General features: G+C 34.4%; 1 pseudogene; it reads right to left on the reverse strand.

Moving 5' to 3' along the window:
- Nucleotides 1-1,018: 1,018 nt before the first annotated feature.
- On the reverse strand, nt 1,019-8,142 carry LOC128161766 (uncharacterized; annotated as a pseudogene).
- Between the last annotated feature and the right edge of the window lie 4,670 nt (nt 8,143-12,812).

Raw genomic sequence — 12,812 nt, forward strand, 5'->3', positions numbered from 1 at the left:
CCTTTGCTTGAGTAATGTAAAATATCAGCTATTGACATCCTGTATAATAAGGTCATGATCATCTCAAAACTTAAGAAAATAAGCAAACAAATACAACATGTAAATTGTTAGAAGAATTTTACTGTTGACTTTTTTTTTTTACCACAATAGCAAATGCAAATCACATTACATGTGATGTTAATCAATCATTTCAACTATTTGGCTACTATAATCATTCTTAAACCTAAAGATTCCAATCATAACTGCATAAAATCTTGAATTTCAAATATCACCAACATATAAAGCTGCATGTACATTGGGTTTATACAAGTATACAATGCCCAAAAAAGTCTTTTGATAATTTTTTTTTAGTTTTATGATCTCTCATGACGATACATGTATGGTTGAAATCTGTTCAAAAGAAGCAAAATTAAATCTATATATAAACACACATTAAAACCCTCCCCATTAACATTTACATTAACATATTTACTGCAGAAGCAAGCTCAGATTTTGCAGCAGGCCAAGTTTACGAGTATATTTCAACTACGCCAGTGACTTGCGATGTTACGAGTATGTTTCACCTGCGCCAGAGGATCGCATCCTGTTCTGCAAAATCTCGTTATGCTCTACATTTTAACATATTAAAAATTTTAAAATGCAATACACCCTTGCTTAAATGGTATTAAACTAACTCCATTCACATTTTGCTTAAACAAAGGGGATAAACATTTTTTAATGGATTCTAGAAAGCCATAGTTAATGTCAAGGGGGTCAAACCATGCAACATTCGGGCTGATATGAGTGCAATAATAAAACATAAACATGTTAATTACAACGTGAACCACATGTTCACTTTTGATAGCAAACTGACTGCAAGAATTGATAAATGAAGTGTTTTAAGTATGAATAACATCAAGTGTTTATCCTATAAATAAATACATAATAATTCCCAGTTCTATTTACTTCTTACATGTACAATAAAGCATAACTAATTACCTATGAACAGAAATATACAATCATGTAATAACAATAAAAGCATACCAATATATACTACATGTGACTATTCAAAATTCATCACATATTATCCCAGCGTACATTTCCTATTAAAAAGAATCAACAATATGAATACAACAATAGCAATGCTGATTATGTCTAGTGAATTATTCATCAATAATATTTGCTCTTATTTTACTAATTTCTGTTTCCTTCTTGGCTTCCCAATTTTCAGCTTCAGCCATCTTGTTTTTCTTGCTCATTCTTGAGAAAAAGGAAGTTATTTGCTGCATGGACAGTATCTCATCGTATGAAAAACGCCTTGTACCATCTGCCCTTCTTTCATACATCATGGATTCAGAGAGAATAAAAGGGTCCTCTTTCTTTCCTGTCTGAAGTCCGACGTTAAATTTTTGGACTAAAAAATCTCTCTGATTTTCATTAAATCTCCTTGAGCGTCTCTCATCTTTCAAAGCCCAGCCAGAGTTTAATTCACTATCTGCTGCTTGTGTCTCTGTGTCTTCAGTCAAACATAACTTCAGATTCAGATTCTCTGAATGAGATATTTTTGTTACATACTTTCTTTTTGTAAGATCTGCTATGGAACTTGAACTTAGTTCCAATTCAAGGTTACACTTTTCAAAAAGAAGATGGTTCGATACATCCTCACTTGAGCCAAAAGCTACAACGCAACCCTCATTTGGGCAATGGAAGGTCTTTTCTGTTTCTGTAGTTGTGTTGACTTTTATCATATGGAAACCAATGTCCTCTGGTTGCTCCAAAATGGTCAATGGCAGGTGCTCCATACTTGGAATGCCAATGGCAGTATTTGGGATCAATAAACCTATAAATTTTATAGTTGAATCCAAGTATAATGATTGTCAGGAATTTTTTTTACACAGATGTGGTTTGTTGTCATAATGTTTTACTGTTTTAAGATAATGAACTTTCAATGATGTTTACATTTGCAGGGTTTTTTTCCCCTCTAAATAACTAAAATGTTGATTTGAATGACACTTTTGTGTACACAAATGCTTAAAATGTTCATGTACATGTATCTCAAAAATCAATGTAAAAAAATTCTTGCTTTTAAACATAACTGTACTTATTCAAACAGCTTACTTACCTGTACCAATACCATATGCTTTCCAAACACGTATGCCTTCTTCCTCAAATACAAAGTTTGAATAGGAGCTGATGGCAGGAATTGGCTTGAAGGATGTCTTTTGTGAAGCAACTTCTGAAACACTAACCCTGTACTTCACATTTTTTGCAGTTTTCTCGATTGCCTAAATCAAAAAGATAAATCAATTTGAATTTATGATTTTCTATTTCTTTCTTAAAAGCGATAGTGCATCTGTGTTTCTCTAAAAAAAACCTCTTATCTCCCCTTGTGCTGTACATATTGTTAAAGATAAAACAGTATAAGGATTTTCAGCAAACAAACATTTTTTTTTTTTTTTTTTAGTTTAGAAATGATATAAATGATCTAAATACCATACCTCTTTCATTGAATGTGCTGTTAGAACATCATGTCCTTGGTTAACAAAGCGTCGGATAGCTGACTTTAGAGTCGCTCCAGTTCTGTCGCATGGCCCTTTTCCATTCTGTGCCTCACAGAAGTTGAAGGATCTAACCAGGCCATGTGATTTGAGGAGGGCCATCATCTCTGTCGACTTGTAGCAACCAGCATTGTCTGACCAGACATGGAAAGAGGATATTGATGCATCAATTGACTGAATGTTTTCCATAACATTAATGATGATGGCTGCAGTAGTTATGCTGTCCTGTGATACCTGGCTCTGAAAGATGTGGACAAAGCCTAGGCTCTCAATACAAGTTTCTGTCTTGTGGAATGCCATTGTGATGTGCCATGGTAAACCACGCTTCCCAAACCAATCACTTTGGTCTTCTCTATACTTTCGTGGGAGGTATTTCATGGACCAGTCACAGATCAAAAGCACTTCATTATATTGCATCGTGTCAAAGAGATCAGATTTTGCTGCGTCCTGGTTTCTGCATCGAATGAGATGACGTTTCAAATTTGTGATACTTTGCGTAGCATTTTGGAGTTTGAACTGCAAGTCCCGAAGTGAATCAGTCAGTCCATGGTTGCACGAACACTGGATAGTCTTCATTAAAGAAGAGATCGCATCCTTCATTTGTTCACACGTCACGCAAACTAGATCATGGTGATGTTGGCAAGTGACAGCAAATTCGGGATGAAGTGGATCACTGAGGGCAAAGGTCTGACAATGATCTGCTACCTTGCTGTCTGGGGAGATGTGTACCTAAAGCAAAAAACAAAAAATCATCTATATGAAGCTAACCTCCACTGTGCAAAAACATAGAACTACAGACTTTGGTATAGGTCGATATGTATCAATAAGGGCCCACACTTTTGTAGGAGTTTAAAAATAATGCATATTTTGTGATGTCATCTCAACCAAAGCATATTTTAAAGTCAAGGGCATCCTACCACCATGTACACAAATATGTTTTCTGTCTATCTAAAGTTCCAAAGATTAACTCCCGAGTCTATTTACATTCTGTGTTCTGACAAACCAACATGTGCTGAACTATGTAATTTCAAATTGATTGGCCCTTGTTTTGTTTTACAGTGATTTACAGAATACTGGTAGAGTTTTCAATAGCTTGTCAGATTGTTCAACAGGGTCAGCAAGGTTTATATGTAGTCATGTGATTACTCAGGTATGACATCAATACGTTTTAAGTGAGTTATATCTAGTAATCTTTTGCTTACTTGAAAATTCTATCAGTCTTCTGTAATTCGCTGTTATAAGTCGTAAATACAAACATACATTCATTCAAACATACCTTGAAATCTGCACGAAGATACTGTTTACACTGGAGAAAGAGGGCAGAGAAGTCTTTTTTCTCCTGTTGGTTTAAAACTTGAAACTTCAGGAGTTCCTCCAAAGCGTCCAAAATGGTGCGGAATGCACGACCTCCCTCAGCAATGAAGTAGTCAATACCCTCGAGACTGGTTCTTATTTGCGCTCCACACTCAGACAGGATCCTATACATTGTACTGTCACCTGGTAAAATGTCCAAAATATATTAAGTAATTTTTGTAGTAAACATATGATACATATATATTTTCTTTTATATACTAGGTGCCAACATTTAATAAGATTCTTATCTAAAGCACTAGTACAATTATATTAATTACTTGGGTAACAGCTTACTTAATCAGTATCTGAAATTTGTATTTTAACTTACCAAGAGGAGAAATGTTATTTTCAGAGCAGTAGGCTTTATACTGTTGAATTACATCACTGGATCCCATGCAACGAATCACGTTTGGCATTTCATATACTGTTCCGTCTGACAATTTAATCTTTCTTTCTCCATATGGTAGATCTCGAATAACATGAGGAGAAGTAATGAAATCCAGAAAACTGTCCAACTTCACTGGATCCATTCTTTTTCTTGTAGAAGTTGTACCTACAGGAAGACCAGGGCCAACATTCTTTGCATGATTCTTAGCAGCATAGTACTTTGATTCTGTTATGTTTGGTAAAAGGGATTTTGCTTCTTTGAATGATAAAGTTTGCGTAAAAAAAGAGAGAATTTGCCGTCTGTGATGCCATGTTTCTGAAGTTTGATATGCATGAACGAGTGGTCCAAATGTTCCTTCAGGTATGATACTGGGTGTCATTTTTTGATTTTCTTCAGACACTAGAAGATTCTTCACCACTTCTTCAACATTCTTTGGGAAAATTATGGTGATCAATTTTGTCAAGATGTTTCTAAATCGTTTGGTGTAGTAAGATTTAGCTGACTTAGAGTAAGAGTCCCACTGGTATCTTCCATCATCTGAGAATTCTCTTTCACCAATTATCTTAAGATACTCATTCAGGTGCTGAATGTCATGGCTAAATGTAAAACTCTGGTTCGAGTTCTGTAAAAAATAACATATATTTTAGATTTAAATAATACATGTACGCTATTATAAAACAAAGTCTTAATTTTAAATGAAACCATCTGACTTGTGTACTTGTTTATTTTTTATTTGCCCGAACATTACTTGTAGGTGTTTAGACTCTATTAAAAGCAATGTCAAAGCCGTAATACAATTATCTCCTCCTCAACATCAGAGGCAAATTTTAATATGGGGCGAAATGACTTCATACCAATTGACTTGTGTACTTGTCATTTTTGATTTGCCAGAACATTACTCATAGGTATTTAGGCTCTATCAAAAGAGATGTTAAAAATTAGATTTCAAATTGATACATATTGATATATCAAATGATTAGATTCATTTGACACTTACTTTGACTGTTCTCATATTTTACTTATTGTCATATATTTCATGTAAATATATGTCTCTCTATTGTACTTACTTGAGAGAGGCATTCCATGCTACTTTCACAAGATGTCTGAGAAAGGCTACATGTACTTTCAGTATTTTCACAAGAAGTTTGAGTACTAATTGTATCTTCGGTAACCTAAAAATCATTACCAAGATATTGTAAATATTCCATATCATAAATTTTTGTAACATAAACATTTTAGAAAGGTTTAAAAAACCTCAGTACAATTGATACTTAGGAAAAGTGATACATATGTACATGTAGAATGGAATTGTAAAAAGTGTAAATGTGTCAAAATATATAGATGACAATTCAAATTCACTGAATAATTAACATATTTCTTTTAAAAGTGATGTTTCATATAAAAATTATATCAATGAACATCAATGCTATTTATACCACACACTGGTACACTTTACTTTTTGAGAATACTTACTGTAATGCTAGGTGGTTCCCTTGCTTCTGAGAGGTAAGACCCTTCCGTCTCAGTGGAAGTAGCTTGCTGCAGTTGCTATAAATTCAAAAACAGAATCAAATTTCAAATTGGTAGTTAAAATATGACACAAGAATAATAATAATTATATGTGTATTGGATCTCTCATGATTTGCGATGGTATGTAATTTTTATCCAACTTCTCCGGCCTTTTGGGCAGAGCTCAGAAAAACGCCTCGAATGCATTGAAATTACTGGATGTTAGAATTTTATATCATATACTTATAGAAAACATACCCTTTTCCGCCCTGTGTGATATAAACCGTAAATTTGCCTACCCGTGTGATATAAACACTGGGAGTGATGTATAAGATTTACAGGCTATATCACACCACTTTCCAGCGATCTTAGGAAGATTACATTAGGCCAAAAAAAAAAATGTGTGTTTCCAGTTTCCCGACCGACCCTATTTTTTATGAGCCTTCCCTAACACTTTTTATTCTAAATCCAGATTACCAACCGTAATTGGTTTAAACAATAGAGTCTTTACAAATCAGAGTTCAAAAAATGCTTGTAACAACTCAATAGAAAACACCACTTATCAAAACGTTTTAAAGATTTTTATGTGCAGATTGACAGCATGGATGAAAGTTATCCTTGATTATTTTAGCTAAATTATCAATGCAATAAATAGTTTCATACGGCAGTGATGTGTTATAAATAAATATAAAGATGTACAAGAAAAAAGCAGAGGCAAAGTTTTTTTTATTTTATTTCTGGGTGTGGAGACTGCAGACATCGTAAGTCTTTGAATAGGCCCAACAATCATTCACATTAATATGTAAACGGTGTGACCATTGGACCGAGCGCAGATTTTACAGGGTGCAGTTTGATTTTTGTAGAACAAAATTTATTTGAAACACATACAGTAGGTTCCGCTTGGTTGCCTACTCACATCGTTAGCCAAAGTTTAACTAAACGTCGCGTGCTCAGTCTACATTTTGATGTCATGTTTTAGATGTAAAACGTACACGTACAGAAATAGCCGAAGAGAATTACGTTATTCCGAACTTTATTTTCTTTCATTGTTTATCAATTTAATTAATATAAATGCCGCGGTAATAAAATTCAATACTTTATTCAGTATCGAAATACATTCAAGGTGTTTTTCCGAGCTCCGCCCGGAGGCTTGAGAAGTTGTGATTGGGTTCAGTGGAATTCAAAATAAAGATTGCTACTGAACCTTGTCTTTGTCTGATGTTGAACACTCCATGTAATGATCCTCTTCATTCTCATGTTCCTCTCTTATTTTCTTAAGACACATGGTACAGCATGCTACATGAACAATAAATTCAAAATAATTCAAAGCCTTTTAATTTATGTTGACAGATTGCCAAAATGGGTCTTTTTATATAAATAATTATTTTATTACCTAATAAATTTTGGAGAATCCTTTATGATCATACAATTCAAGTTAATCAAAGATATGTTAACATTAATTTTGATTTAAAAACTTTTTAAAATTAGCATTCTATTAAAATATGTGACAGAAACCATTATTAATTGCAGGTACATGACATGTGTAATGAACACAAGTTTAGTCTTTTTTATCAATATATTTAAATAAGAACTAATAATCTATAAAAGATACTTACGTGTATTCACAGGTAGTGTTATACCAGCATGACTAATCAAATGGATGATATCACTCTCCTTTAATCCCCTGCTTGCACTTTTTATATGCGTACGAATAGGAAGAGATCTAAGTCCATCTTCTCTGGTGTTGTCTATGTGAGGGTGGGAGCTTAGCAAACTTGGGATTTGACACAGCTTCCTTCTTGATCGTTTTGTATTTGATTTCAAATAAAAGTTAAAATGGCTCGTGCATATTTGATAGTTGTTGTATTTAGCGAATGCAACACAAGGTTTTAGGCCTACTTCAGATAAAATAATACAAACATGATCCGAGCTGAAATTCACGAGATGCTGTATTTCTTCAGAGCAGTCTAATTCACATCTCCCAACAAAGCTGCATTGCATGTTGGTTACTTTCTTTTGAAGTTATCAATGTAAGGTCATAAAAATACTGTAAACTGGTATAAAACTAGTCAAAACCAAAGGTTTGTATAAATATACTCCAGACGACATGCTTACAAATCGGACTGTTTTTACCTTCTTTCACTGTAGTCACTAGAGAGTTTTACAAAGGGCGATAACTCTTTTAGCCAAAACCAAGATTTTCAGAGTTTTTATATGCATTTCTTTTTCTTAATACACAAAACACATCTCCAAAACTAAAATAAATAATAAATACAGTATGTTTATCTTTAAATTATTGCTAAAATTTTATAAACTTATCTTGGGATTTTTCATAAAATGACACCGCATTGTTGATTGTTTAGCCTGTTTGCTATGGATGAACCCTGAAATGAATATTTGGGCCATAACCCCTATGATGTGTCTCAGCCAAATTTTTTTTTATGCAAAATAAATCTCATATACACTTTTAATTTTCCATATAAGTTTTATTAAATTTGGTGACATTTATTTGAACCCAATCTGGGGTCCTTACAGAGAATGGCTCATAAATACTAATATTAAAAAATGATGAGATTTTATTTTCTATCAAAATTAAAAAAATCAAAGAAAGACACTAAAATGAAGAAAACAAGTTTATTGAACAAGGAAATTGAATAACAAATACATTATACATGTAGCACTTAAATTCACAAATAATGACAACTACCCTGGTAACAAAAGTTCAAATCAAAGGCAAACCAATTCCAACCATGTATTCTCTCTCTCTCTCTCTCTCTCTCTCTCTCTCTCTCTCTCTCTGCTCTCGTACACAAAACAACTTCTTTCTTACTTTCCTCTTTCTTCTCTCACTCTTCAACACAATTCTCATCTTCATCACTGTCCGATTCATGAATGATGGCAGGGATGTTAGAGGCGTCTTCCAGTGATGCAGTCCAGTTTCGAACCCCCTTTAGTGAATTCTGATATCGTCCAAAAGAGAGATACTAGATAACATTGGTAACATGGCCACACATCCCAACAACTCTGGTGCCAGCTTTACATTTGCAAAACCATCCATCAACCACTCCATCACAGAAACTGACCCAGCATCTGTACTGTTTTTCGGATATATGTCTGCTTTAAAATTTGGCGCATAACAATCCAGGAATCTTGTCATTGATGAGGATTTCAAATCCACCTTCTGCGTCAGTGTGTTCCTGAGCATAGGAGAGGGCCATGCGCAGCTGATATACCCCGAGCGTAAGTTGGCGCAGTTCACTTTCATCATAGCATGGAAAATCTGGAGCTACATTCTCCACATCCACTTTTGACCAACGCATTCCTCTTCTATCCAGTCCCTCACCTTCAACACATTCCTGTAAAAAAAAACCTAATTATATATATGACAAAAGTCAGAATTTGTCCTACATCTAGATTTAAGCATGTCATTACATGGACGAAATTATTCAAGGAATATTAAGGAATCATTCTTTGAGTATTATGAGGTGATAATTTCGGTCTGGGCATGATCAAATCCAATTAGGCCCGAAGGGCTTTATGATAGATTTGATCATGCCCTGACCAAATTATCACCTCATAATATTCAAAGAATGATCCCTTATTATACCCCCGCTCCGAAGGAGCGGGGGTATACTGTTTTACCCTTGTGTGTCCGTCCGTCTGTCTGTCCGTCCGTCCGTCTGTCTGTCTGTCCATCCGTAACAAAAATTTCTGTCGCATTTATCTCAGCAACTATTTATCGCAGATGCTTGAAATTTTTACACAGTGTTTGTTAAGGCATGCCATATCGTGGGATATATTTTTGTACTAATCGGACGTCAACTTCCTGTTAAATGACGACTTTGCTTATTTTTTATCCAAAATTTTCAAACAAATTTTTGTCAAAGATTTCTCAGCAACTGTTTATCGCAGATGCTTGAAGTTTTTACACAGTATTTGTATAGGCATGCTTAATCATGGGATGTATTTTTGTACCAATCAGACGTCAACTTCCTGTTTAATGAGTACTTCGTTTATTTTTAGCCAAAATTTTCAAACAAATTTCCGTCAAAATTTCTCAGTAACTATTTATCGCAGATGCTTAGAATTTTAACACACGATATGTTTTGGCATGCCATTTTGTGGAATATATTTTTGTATCAATCGGACGTCAACTTCCTGTTAAATGACGACTTAGCTTATTTTTTAACCAAAATTTTCAAACAAATTTTTGTCAAAGATTTCTCAGCAACTGTTTATTGCAGGTGCTTTAAATTTTTACACAGTATTTGTATAGGCATGCTTTATTGTGGGATGTATTTTTGTACCAATCGGGTGTCAACTTCCTGTTAAATGAAGACTTTGTTTATTTTTAGCCAAAATTTTCAAACAAATTTCCGTCAGAGATTTCTCAGCAACTATTTATCGCAGATGCTTGAAATTTTAACACACTATTTGTTTTGGCATGCCATATTGTGGGATATATTTTTTTTTCTCATACGTGTGGTGTATATTACCCGTGTGATAAACCTTTGCTATATCACACGGGTGATGCTATATCAAATACTTCCAGTCCGAACTATTTTTGACACTACCCCTCGCTTCAACGCTTCAGTGACCTATTTTCGGAGAGTTGCTAGTACTTTCAACATAACTACAGCATATATATAACAAAAATTGATTTAAAATGGATTTTGTGAAAGATTTAACTTAAAAATATGAAGGAAAACACATAATCTGATAATTGCGTAGCATAGGCGTCGGAAACGGGGGGATATTGTGCGGGGGGGGTTACCCCCCACTTTTTTTGCAAAGTTACAGATAATCTTTACTACAAGACCCTTTTTTCTGTGCTTTTCAAGATTTTTGATAAGTTTAGCCCCCTTCCAACTTTCAATTTGCTTTGGGAAGTTTATAAAACTGCAAATCACGTTATCTATCAAAGTGTCCATCCTAAAGACGCGATAAAAACAGAGCGCTCTGGTTGTGTTTATCAAGAACTTACCGAAATAATGTTTCAAAGGACTTATTCACTTTTGTCAATTTCTAATAATAAGGCTAGTGTTTGTTTTATAAAGCCTCAACAAAGGTTCCTCGTTCGAGTCAATTCAAACTAACGAGCATTCGCAACTTCGTGTATGTCAACAATATTCAAGTCTTCTGACTGATCAGTATTTCCATTTAATCAAGTGAATAAGCTCTAAGAAAAATTATTCATAAGCACTCATGTATAATATGCACCCCCCAAAATTGACGAAAAATTGGCGAAAAAACACCAGGTCCTATGTATAACACGCACCCAAAAAATGGCAAAATCAATGGCCGCCATTTCCCCCCAAACTGTCATTGTTTCATGATAATTTTATAATCCATGCGCAATCTCTTTAATTTTGTGATCGTGACATAGCATAGCAATTATTGTAATTTCGTGATCGGAACATGGTCCAAGCGACATTATAGTCAAAGTTACTATATTTTTCTTAAAAAGGATGGCATGATTTACATGGGCGGTATCAAATACCATTAGACTCTTCGTAAAGAGAGTGGAGAAGTTGAAGATCATCATATTACGTAGAGAATACCAGCAACTGAGCTTAGTGCTTAAAAGTAATAATGTTTGCAGATATAAACCAAAACAACATCAAAAGAAATGATTTAATTGATTAATTATAGTCAAACTGTCTCATTGATTGTTGTTAAATAATCATTCTGAAGAAACGTATATATGTCGTATATCGTCGTTATCAAGTCGTACACATGATCGATGTATTTTTAACAGTGTCTATGTAAAGCAATAACATTTAACTGCATAACTGGACACGAAGTAATCAAGTTTAACAAAATCAGAATAATCGCTAATCTTCATGCACTTGAAAACACCCTGTGAAGTTTGACACAAGACAGGTGCATGCTTCTGACACCGGAAATTGTTTAACAAACATTGACCACGCGCCGAGTCAACAGGTGACTGTTTACGTAATGGCGAATGCACTGGCGATATTTCAATATTTTTGATGCTAGAAATAGTGTTGAGAGAGTATAAATATTTTAATACATGGAAATAAAACTAAGAATAAGGTATTTCTGATGCAGTAAATTTAGTATACATCCATACAACTTGCATTACACACTATATCGGCAGTCACTACTCCTGTGGTATCAAGAATCACGGCTTGAAAAATGGGGTAAAATTTTAGTCCTATGTACAACATGCACCCCAACTTTTGATCAAATTTTGGCTGAAAAAAAGTGTGTGTTATACATGCGACATTACGGTATTACAAGTTACCTTTGTCACTACTCTTGATAAGTTAGAATCAAGAGTTGAGAGCAGCTTCTATCCCAGTTTCATAAATGCTGGCATCTCTAACTTTATCCCAACATCTTCCAGAACATCTTGGGCATCTCTCACTGAAGCCACGGTCCACTACAAACACATCCTCCTCTTGAAGCCAGTTCCTGAGTTCCTCAGCATTATGGTAAATCATGTGCCTCAGTATGCTGGCGTCATTGTTCTTACTGTCTGCTAGATAGGGGCCAAGAACTGACACAATGTACCCAGTCGCTGTCACCACAATCATGGGTTTCACAAGAGGCCTATGTTTGTGAATGCTATATGATCTATGAGCAAAAGCAAAATTTGAACTTTTCTGTATGTACACATATGTTCAATCGAGAACCAAAATTGCTGGATTTGATGTAATGTCTTTAGTCATGAGATTTCTGGCCAGTTGTCGGGTGTGGTTCTGGATCACCTCCTCACGTGTTATGTGGTTAAATCCAAGATTGTGTGGCACAAAGTCTCTCATAAGTGATGTTCATGCAGAAACTATAGCTCGGCGAACCTGGAATACATCATATTTAATTAATGAAAATCTCCTTTATCAGATAATAAAAAAAAACATAAGTAAAAATATGTTAAAATTTTTTTATTTTCATATTGATCAATTATAAAATTCTTACTTGAAATTTAGTCCTAATTCCTCTATGAAAAGTCCTGGTATTTTTCAAGAATAATCCCATAACATTTCTTGTTAAAATGTTCT

The sequence above is a fragment of the Crassostrea angulata genome, chromosome 8 (assembly GCF_025612915.1).
Source record: "Crassostrea angulata isolate pt1a10 chromosome 8, ASM2561291v2, whole genome shotgun sequence".
Classification (NCBI taxonomy): domain Eukaryota; kingdom Metazoa; phylum Mollusca; class Bivalvia; order Ostreida; family Ostreidae; genus Magallana; species Magallana angulata.